The following is a 10,853-nucleotide window of genomic DNA, read 5'->3' as shown; positions in this document are numbered from 1 at the left end:
AAGTTTCTTCGGAAATAATTTTTACGGAAAATTAACTAACGACCAGAGACGTAACACTGTGTATGCACCAAAATGCTTGTGCATTCATGCATGTGTTGGTTGCAGTGCCTCTAATAAACAACAAGTCGCAAAAGATTTAAACAAAAATATCACCAATATTGCATAATCCCATCTATTAATGCTGGTTCACTATGTGTTTCTAACAAAGCTAAATCCGAGTTTCGATTCCTCGAGGTGGATAGCCCATTGTATAACTTTGCGCTAAAAATATCAACAGCAATAGCAAAATATAAATTTCACGTAGTAAACAAATCTCTTGTTTACTACGTGAAATATCCACATTGAGTATTCTACGAGCATAAAAATAAAACTGCTCAGTACAAAGTAATATGTGGACTCCTTCTAAAAGTACATGCTCCCATTATTTATTTCAGAATATTCTTAGGCCCAACCTTTAAAAATCAGCTTTAAATGGCCAAGTTTAACAGTCCAGCCAATGTACCCTTGGTTTTCATATACATCTGCTCAAGAAAATTTCAGGAAATTTCACTGGAAATCCATTTTGCTCAAGGGGTCCAACATTGTCACTCGACATAAAATAATTAAAGCAATTTGGTTACAACTTGCAGATGTTACACCTCCTCTATAGAGAAGATACCTGAATGACAAAATAATGACAAAATTGTGCATATAGACGAAAAACAAGAATTAGATAAATGAATTCGATAAAATAAAAAAGTATGCAAATAAAACATTATGGTATTACAAGTCCTACGGTATTAATGAGTTTCTATAAGAAGTTATTTTTGATTAAAAAAACTAACTAACTAAAATTAACGTTATGTGGTACACAAAATGTTATTAGTTGTAAAATTTGGAATACAATTAAAAACAAGAATCATGACAATTTCAAACTTTTGTGCAATTCATAACAGATACCATAACTGATCACTGAAAAACATATAAAGACAGGATACACACCTCTTGTTAACAATCCATGAAAAAGTTTTGAATTATGGAGGAAGTTTGTTTGTAATTAAGCACAAAGCTACACAATGGGCTATCTGTGCTCTGCCCAACACGGGTATCGAAACCCGGATTCTAGCGTTGTAATTCCGCAGACATACCGCTGTGCCACTGGGGCTATGGAGGAGGTTCAAACTAGATATGTGGTAACAACAAAAGAGACAGTAGCAGGACCATAGCAATAGAGGTGCAAGGGGCGAATATCTCTAGGATCAATTGTTTAGTGAGCCGACCGAGGTCTACTTCTGGAACAAAAAAAATGTGAAAAATAGTAGAATATTGATATCTTCTTATGAGGGGACCCTAAGATTTCCTTACACCCAGGCTTTGAGATTTTTTGCTACAGCACTCAATAAAAGACTAAAAAACTGTAATAAATGTGGCCACTACAGACAAACAATTTTATATGTGAGGTAATCCATAGTGTGTTGTTACCAATGGATGTGTACACAATATGTGTATGAATTCTTACTCGAAATATTACTTTCAATTTTGCGATTGTAACTGGCAGGGACCATGTCATGTGATTTGGTGTCCAGTGGTTGTACTAAGCATGGCTGCATAATTACTATGTAAAACATCGCTCTGTAGCTCCTTAGAAGAAACACACTAGTCGTCATGACATTTACACAGGATAAAAAGAAAAAAACATATAAAACTCCAATAGCTAACACAATAATAAAACATCTGATAAATAACTAAACAAAATACAGAATTACTAAACTGATACAAACAGTAACTCAACACAAACTCAGGTAAACATAAATAATGAACTCAGCAAAATAAACAGAATTGCACAAAAATAGGCATAATGTAACTCAGAGATGAAATGAAAATGCAGCTAAGTCAAATAGTCATACATTAGCAACCATGTTTATATATTAAAAGTATTTTAACTCTGTACATATCTAGGATGATGTCTAGCCAAAGGCAACATTGGCATCAGCTGTGGCACAAACATCATAGAAGAATCAAAGAAACCCTGCCCATTCACTGGGAACCAATGAGGTTGTGTTGTGACATCAGGATGTGTTAGCTGCTGGTTTGCCCCTAGTGAAGCTCGAGCTCAGTATGAGACATTCACTGGAGTAGGAACCTCTGTTCGAGGCTTTTCCTCTCTTGCAACATGTATGAAGTCATAAATTCAAAACTTGTCTCCACAGAAACTGCTTACTTTAGAATGAGAGGATCTTTCACACCCTAATAATGCCTCATCATATTATTGGGAAGCTCCTCTATAAACTTACCGACGATAATTTCCTTATGAATTACAGATTTTGTACAGGGTATGCTTTCCTATGCAACCAGTGCAAATCATCCATGTAAGTGTATAAATATTCTAAGCGATCCTCTTTACAGCCTTTAATTCGGCTTGTTGGACAGCTCAGTCCTCCATTTGGTCAAAACTTTCCAAGAACTACATATAAGAGTTGCTTCATAGCATCAGGGGCTGGACAATTCAAACTCAGGATCAGGTGTCACATTTCTTGTCCCTGAAACCAGCAATTCCAGGAAGTAATCTGCCCGAAACACTTCAGTAGGTGGTCCTAGCCGTCTTTTGCCAAATCTTTAGACATTGGGGTGATATTTGTTGAGTCTCTATTACAGCTACATGTAGTTTTTGCATAAACCTCTAACCCACAAACTATCAGCCTATACTGAGTTAAGGTGTCCTAAACATTGGCTGCAGATGAGTGAGCTGACACAAGGAATTATACTCAGATAAATGTTGTATTAGTACCTTTGGTTTCCAGAACGGTCCAATAACTCGTCCATTCACGTTGCATGACCCTAGACGTCTCTGTGACCCGTTGCTGCCCTAGCAACAAGGTTCCCTGCTTCATCTTCAACAGTCCATGCCCACTGTCTTACCTGCTGGTGAAACAGCTCCTGCTAATAGATGTCATCCACTGGTATCTCCAGTCTTTCTCAGTTGATTGTGAATGATATCAACCAGATCCAGTGTTGAACTGCTATGACTCAAAAATGCCTGAGAGTCCTATAGAGACTGCCCCAGTTGGTCTTGGACCTAACAGAACACACACAAACGTGGTTATTTTCAATCATCTGTGCCTCCTGTGCACTAAGGTTAAGCTTCAGGAGAGAATATGATTGGCCATTCTGGGTGTGCCAGATTACAGTAGTTTTTCTTGCCAGGTCTACAGCCGCAGTGAGAACGTTGTCATGGACTTTTGCAGCATTGATAAAACTCCAGTGGTAAGGAAAGTGCTCTCACTAGACCAAACAAGTCTCTTTGACGACTGATGCTTCTCAGCACCTAACTCTTCCTCCTGGTTATGAGTCCTTTGTTTACGAAACATACCATTTTCTCAAATTCGAAACCTCAGCCCAATAACAAAAGAGATTGGAAAAGTACAAATAGATATACTAATCAAGAGAAAAACAGAGGATCTCCAAAAACAAATCGCGTATTTACAGCCACAAATATTATCCTTCTTATCCGCTCTGTGATATCCTCAGATTCACTAATTTACTTTTTGAGTAATCATGTAGTAGGCACAAAATTACTAGAGGTTCACAAGAAAATGTTTTATGGAAAAAAATGAGTTCCCTTAACCTTCTCCGAACTTGAATTAAAACAAAGACTGGACTCAATGTATCACACAGTGAAACAATCTTTATTTCCAACGCTCACAAACAACATCAATGGTATATTTATTTTATCACTTTTATTGGGAAGTTATCCATATGATGTGTCTTAAAGAAACTTTTTATCAATTGTTTAATTTTCAGTCCTCAAAATCTGTCCTAAATTCACAAAACATGGCGTTACACGGAAGAACTCAACGCCATTCTTCTCAGGATACAGACACCACCTGTGCTTATGACAGTCACTCTCACGCCATAATAAGGGATATTATATCATTGAGGCATCACCTGACTTGCCATCAGAAAGATTTCTATACAGTATGTGCTATATTACAATTATCTTTTCGACAAAAAAGCATGTGATACTCTATACTGAATGACCTATTTCCATGAGTAATTAGGGTGAGAGGAACTTAATGGTTTCTTTGACCGATTTTCTATATTAAGAACACCTGCTCAATATGTACAGCAATTTTTAAATTTTTATATATCAACTAGGGAGTAGGAAACATATGGTGAATTTGCACACCACACTCTTTCTTTGATCAATCCAGTATTTCTTTGGTCCATCAAAAGCACCATTGAATGGTAATAAGCCTAACTCATGATGGCCATTGGAAAAATGTATGTTGGTAATCTATGAGCCAGTCGCGTAATCTGGTGTTGATCAGTTGTAAGGCTTTCACAACTCTGGTCATGTAGTTTATGTAAGTTAGATGGAAAGCTCGTTTTATGTGAAAATTTGACATCAGACTTATTACATATTGTTTCTAAGATGATTATATATACGTATATATATATAACATTCTTTAACTCAGAAGTACTATTTGCAAAAGCTCGCTTTCTGTGATTTTCCACTCAGAATTGACTTGTATATCATGGTCTATTGTGTTTATGTCCCTAATGTGGTACTCTTATTCTTCAGATCCATAAGAGACCTTCAAACCAATAATATCTCAGGTCAGACTGAAGTGTTTGGTTCTACTATGCTCCAGTCATTAGACCTAAAGTTTTCCTAATAATTTCTAATATGAATATTTCACTTCTTAGTTGTATAATAGCTGCCTTCTTTGATGTCACTGGATGTTAAACCTCTGATATAATTTTAGTATAGGGTACAGGGATATCTTGGTCAGAAACTTGAAACTATTTGAAGCAAATATAACCTCACATCTATCTCTCCACATAAAGTCTATTCCCCATATGCACTTTCCCTGATGTCAGTTACCCACACATCATGCTGTGTAGAAACATTTCTCACAGTGAAGGTGATGTACAACTTCCTCTTTCTTTATGACCACTTATTATTTGCACCAATCCATCTTCTTTCTTAATTACTGGAAACAACTGCCCACCTTTCATTACTATATCATGTTGAAAATTTGTAGTTTCAGAATCAGTGTCGATCAACATGTTACAAGAATTCCATCAATAAATCAATTGGTTTCTTTAATAAACAAACTTCTTATCTCAGTTGCCCCCCTCCAATGGCACAGTAGTAAATGTGTGGTTATAACCTAAACATCTGATTTCAGTCCCCTTGATAGGCACAGCACAAATTACCCATTGCTTAATTTTTTGTTTAACAACAACTTATTTCATTTGGGGCGGATGAAGTATTCTCAGTTGAATTTCACCCCTCAAATTCAGCTAAGTCCTGTTTTCTGATATTTAGTTGGTTCTATGGTGTTCCTTTGAGCTTTTTGTGTTCCAGGGCTCATTCTAAGAGCATGTATCCTTAATTTATTATCATCTTTTGATCCATCATAGTTTCGGCAAGAATTCCAACGTTTCCATATTTCCCTTTTTTCTGTCTTTTTCTAGAAGTTTTTACTTCCTATAGGCTTTTGTGTGCAGTTCCTGACAATATTTTCTTTTAAGGTGCACTTGATACACTTACTGTCAATCAGGTCACTTCTTCCATTCTAAGTAAACAGTTGTCTAATTAATTCATTGAGTTCTTCTAGATTTCCATCAGTGTGAGTTGCTGTTTCTATACTTCTTGATCTGACGAGCCCATAATTTCTTATCTACAACTTTAAATGATTCAAGTTCCATCTACAATTGAACAGCTTTTTCAAAGATGCATACCTACTTTGCTTGAACCTAATTCACATATCCTCGGTCACTAATATCTATTTCATGTGCCAACGAAGCCATCATTTCTCGTGGGGCATCTGGATAAAACAATTGGACAAGTCTTTGCATATCTTCAGCGAGTTTTGTTAAGATATTATCTTTTCTCACTAAATTGCTCCTAAACTTTGCTTTAGAAACTTTCTTGGGATGTGAAACTCCAAATTTCTTTGATCATATGGTCACTAATGCTAGGTAATTGTTAGGCTGTATGTTTGGAAGCTGCTAAATGTTTTTCAAACTAGTCCTTTTAATTGTGCAGCAAGATAAATAACTTGATGTTCACTATTTCAATCATTTACTTTGGAAATTACTTCAAAGTGTGACTGATATGCTTCCAATGGGATCTTTCCATCATAATTTATTGATCTTTCGAGTTCGCTGTTTTAGCCTGCTAAAACTCGTAACTTGTTGAGGTAGTAGCGCAGTTGGAGTAGTCCAGGAAGAGCCTGCACTTACAGATGGACTTACAATAGTAGTAGTAGCAGCATGGATGGATTCTATTCTTCCATATGACAAAAATAATATTGTATTATATGAGAATTCTTGAGTGAATGCAAAAAGAAATGTGATTGGTTTGATCCTCACATTCGTACATTCAGCTTCAAGATTTTCATTTTTGTATTGATATTCTTCAATACATTTCCTATTACTTCTTCGATCTTGTTATTATTGTTTATTTGTACTTATGCTATCTTTTTATACTTCTTAAATCTTATTATTATAATCCTTCTGCACACTCCTTATAGCATTTTGAATTTCGATCTGTACATTTTTATAGCTTTTTCAACTTCATTATATACAATTTTAACTTGTCTTCCATCAGACTGATGAGAGTTCTGTAAATATTAAGCACCGTTCTAGTAATCCCTCTCTTAAATTTCTCTGTCTTTCTTCTTGGTTTCTTTTTAAATTTTTCCTTCCTCTTGATCTTCCATCCAGTGTTTCGTCATTTCCAGAAAATTTTCGATCTGGTTTCGAGTATTTTTGCCAAATGGGAAATACAGTACTGGTCCTCCCTGATAGTGGTATAGAATTGCTTGTCAGTGGAGGGCAAGCATTCAGAAACATTCACCAATTATATTTCTAATTTAACCAAACAGCACGATTGACGTCATTTTTATAATACGCCCACATCTGAAAATACGACGGGTAGTGTCTACTTTGAACATGCCAATCCTCAGCTCGCTACGCTATACAATAAATCACGTTTAGTCTATTTACAAATAAAACATTTAAAATGTAACGTACTTACCTTGCGCGGTATCAAATCTAAATTTCGCGTTCTTTCCCTTCAAAGATAGCACGAGCGCACACAAAATAACAGTATATATATTTGTACATAGCATATGGGAAACACTTAGAAAGATACAGGCACTATGAAAAAGGAGATTTACCTTTAAACATTACTTTGCAGTTACACATTACATTATTCTATAAATTAATGTATCATATTTTAACTTTACTTATCTGCTACTAAGCTATGCTTTAGGTTTACTGTTTAATGCTATACATTACATTCTGTATCGTATGTAATTCATTAAAATTCATTTTCACATTCTTTTTTTTTTCACTCATTTTTATCCTGCCAATAACATGTAGCACCAATCCTGTATTTTTGACATTATATAAAAAGTATACATTCACGCTACTTTGTATTTGTTGTATCTTTAGATTCATAACTAATATTCTAATTCAGTGTCATGTTTTATAGGGCCGAAATTCTTTACAGTAGGTGTCTGTGACTTGTTGGTGATAAATTTCAACAATAGACAAACAGTACGCAATCCACTTGTTTTAAAATAATATATTATAACAAGTCAAATGTACATACAAATGTTCGTGACACAGTTAAATACCACAATAATATCTAAAGCTTAAAATAATCATCTGTTTTCGTCGAAGTCCATACAGGCTGGTTCAGTTACTTTAGAACACAACTGACAAGACGAATTATTCTACTATACAACCTGTGATAAGTTCACTTTAGAAATCGTCACTATACGCAGTATAACTTCACTTTTTTTCACTTTTACTTTCATTTTCACTAACTTACTTGATCGTCTATACATATATTGCCCAACTAAGACCTAGAACTTTCTACAAACTACGAGACGTTATGATTTAACAATACTCAATGAAACAACGAGAAAAACTTAGAAGGTTCTAGTAACATGACGCAACAATATAACAATCACCAACTACTGAACTACACAATGTATGATTTGTACACAGTTACGTAAACAAACCTGCGATAAACTATCACTTCTAAAAATACTAACTTTAACATTTGCACTTTATAACTATCTAAATCATAACTCTCATAGTGAAATTAAACGAAACAGTCGTATATATCTAACACTCATATACCACAATATGTATCTAAATTTGTTTGTTTGTTGTTAAGAGCAAAGCTGCATATTAGACCATTTGTGCTCTTCCCACTTCAGGTATTAAAACTCGATTTTTAGCGTTATATGCCCTCAAACTTACTATTGAACCACTGAGGATGTTAACCTAAACTGTTCTATGTAATATCATGACGATTTGCTGTAGATAACCATGATGAGACCGAAGATCACTACTCTAGCATTACCAATTTCCACCTGAAGAAGTAACGTCTACCTTCCAAAATAATTTTCATTTTTTATTTTGTGATATACAGTAATGGAAATAATTATGAAAAACACAAAAATGATACAGTAGTAACAAACATAAAGATGGGAAATTTAGTAATGATACGAAACATTATCACTGAAAATACAAATAAGTTGTATAATGCAGTGGCGTTTTCTTTGTGAATCCTTTGCTTTACACATAACATCTTGTTTTCATGCTACCATACAGTTAATCAATCTGCGATTGTGGATTATTGTTCCAAATGTTTTGTATTTCTTTCCACACTTTGACCATTTCAGTTCCTACATAAGCTCAAACCACCTCAAAAATGTTCATATCAGAACTTTGTGCAAGCCAAGACATGGTTGTGAGTGTTCCATCAACCTTTTTACCATCAATATGTCATATCCCCACATCTGCTGATTGCTTGGGATCATTGTATTGCTGGAATATGAATCCTAGATCGATGAGTCGTGTACCTGAGGGGATGGAATGGTGGATCAGAACCTGCTTGTACTGGTCAGTGATCAAAGTGCAACCAATTTTGTGTGGATCACTGAAACCATAGCCTGAGATACAACCACAAACTAGTAATGATCCCCCACCATGTTTCACTATAGATATTATACATGGACTATGATATCACGCTGTTCTCTGGTGTCAAACAAACTGTAATCTATTGTGTTTCCAAATAGTTTGCTCTCATGTTCATCTGTAAACAGCACACATCTCCACATTTACTCTGTCTACTGTTTTTGGTACAATTCCCATTTCAACTTTTTTGGTTTGGTCACTTCTTCTCAGCAGTAGCTTTCTATGTTGAGGCCACTTCATGTAAATCTAAGTTCGCCAGGTAACATTCACACATGTATTTACAACAAGTTCGTTGAAAACTATCTGCACTTGACCATCGTCTATTTCGTATGGAAAATGTCATAAGATACCTAACATGACCTTTTGGAGAGTTTTGCTCTTCTACTACGGCAACTTGTGTTATTAAAAGTGCCAGTTGTATATATATTTTTTTAGTCTTGCGTACAGTTCCTACTGAAACAGGGAGTCTTGCCACAATTTGTTTGCATATCCAAAACTTTAATTTCTATACACTTGACATGTGGTATGTTAATCCTGGGAGTCGTGACTGAAATAATGCTATTAGTACTGGGTATAATGTGATTGTGTTTTCTGGCTAATTGGATTACAAACAATTGCAGTGCAAAGTATAAACATGTGACAATACTCTGGTGAATTTAATATCCACAACTATTTCCATAATTTTCAATATTATATATTCGACAAGCATACAATAGAAGACACAACAGTAAGATCTGTGAGCATTGGTCACAGCAAATAAAAAATTGAAAAATAGAAGTTTACGAAACTACACTCTGATTCTTTTTTCTTTTTCCCTGATAATAATTTCAAGTTGACATCAATGCATATTTTTAAAACATGAAGAGTATGATATTCCCAGTAAAACGGTTTTCCCGTAGATCAGTTATTTAAGCCAGCTAATTGGAGGTTTGGCGAATACCAGACTACAGAGTATAACAATTTCTACAATCTACAAGTGGGATCATTTAGGAAAAGGACTCGACATTGACAGATTCACAGTTACATAAAAACACCCACACAATTATAAAAATGCAATTCAATCACAAAAGCAAAACAGAACAAAGGCAAGTGCTCATTGGATTTTAATACAGGATGATGCCATGTTTTTGCTAAACTCATTAGTTATTATGTAAATTTTTCGAAGTATCTGTCTTATTTCAGTTCAGTTTGGCGTCAGGGAGTCACTCAATTAAGCAACTCAACTTCCCTTTACTCCAGCTGTGTATGAGACTGAGATTCAATAATTTGTCTTTAAGCATGTTTTCTTGCAGGAAAGATAGTTATGATTTCACTCATAATGTCCTGAAATAAATAGTTGTCTTTTCTGTTGGCGAATCGTGTAATAGCCCAGAGCTTCCCCATCCTTTCGCTCGAATGCACATGGTTCCAGGTTACGTGTACAAGGCTTAATTTATGTATTTTATTTTAGTATACAAAATTGGGTACTTCACTGTTAGACAGAGGGTTTGCAGCTTCACTGAGATATTGTTAAAGTAATTTTTCTTAGAAATTTACGTATAACTTGTGTTTTGCGTTTAAATTTTGAAGACTATTTAATAACGACGGGTTATTTTTGTTTTAGTTTAGCTTTCTTTTATTTTTATCTTACATGGGAAGAAGCTCACTAAACTGGTTGCAGAAAACTATAAAATGTTACTATTTACATTATCTCTCTTGCCTTTTCAACACATACACAACAAGTTTGTAGACTTTTGGGGTGGCTAACTGTATTAAGGATGCTGCAGACTTACAGGGAAATTTTGGACCATTCGATGCATTGGGCCATACGTGGCAGATGATGTTTAACTATCCAAAATGTAAGGTGATGCATGTAGTTTTTCACAATT

This window comes from Limulus polyphemus, unplaced genomic scaffold (genome assembly GCF_000517525.1).
Source record: "Limulus polyphemus unplaced genomic scaffold, Limulus_polyphemus-2.1.2 Scaffold821, whole genome shotgun sequence".
Taxonomy (NCBI): domain Eukaryota; kingdom Metazoa; phylum Arthropoda; class Merostomata; order Xiphosura; family Limulidae; genus Limulus; species Limulus polyphemus.
The sequence above is the reverse complement of the archived record's forward strand: the minus strand, read 5'-3'. Positions refer to the sequence as shown.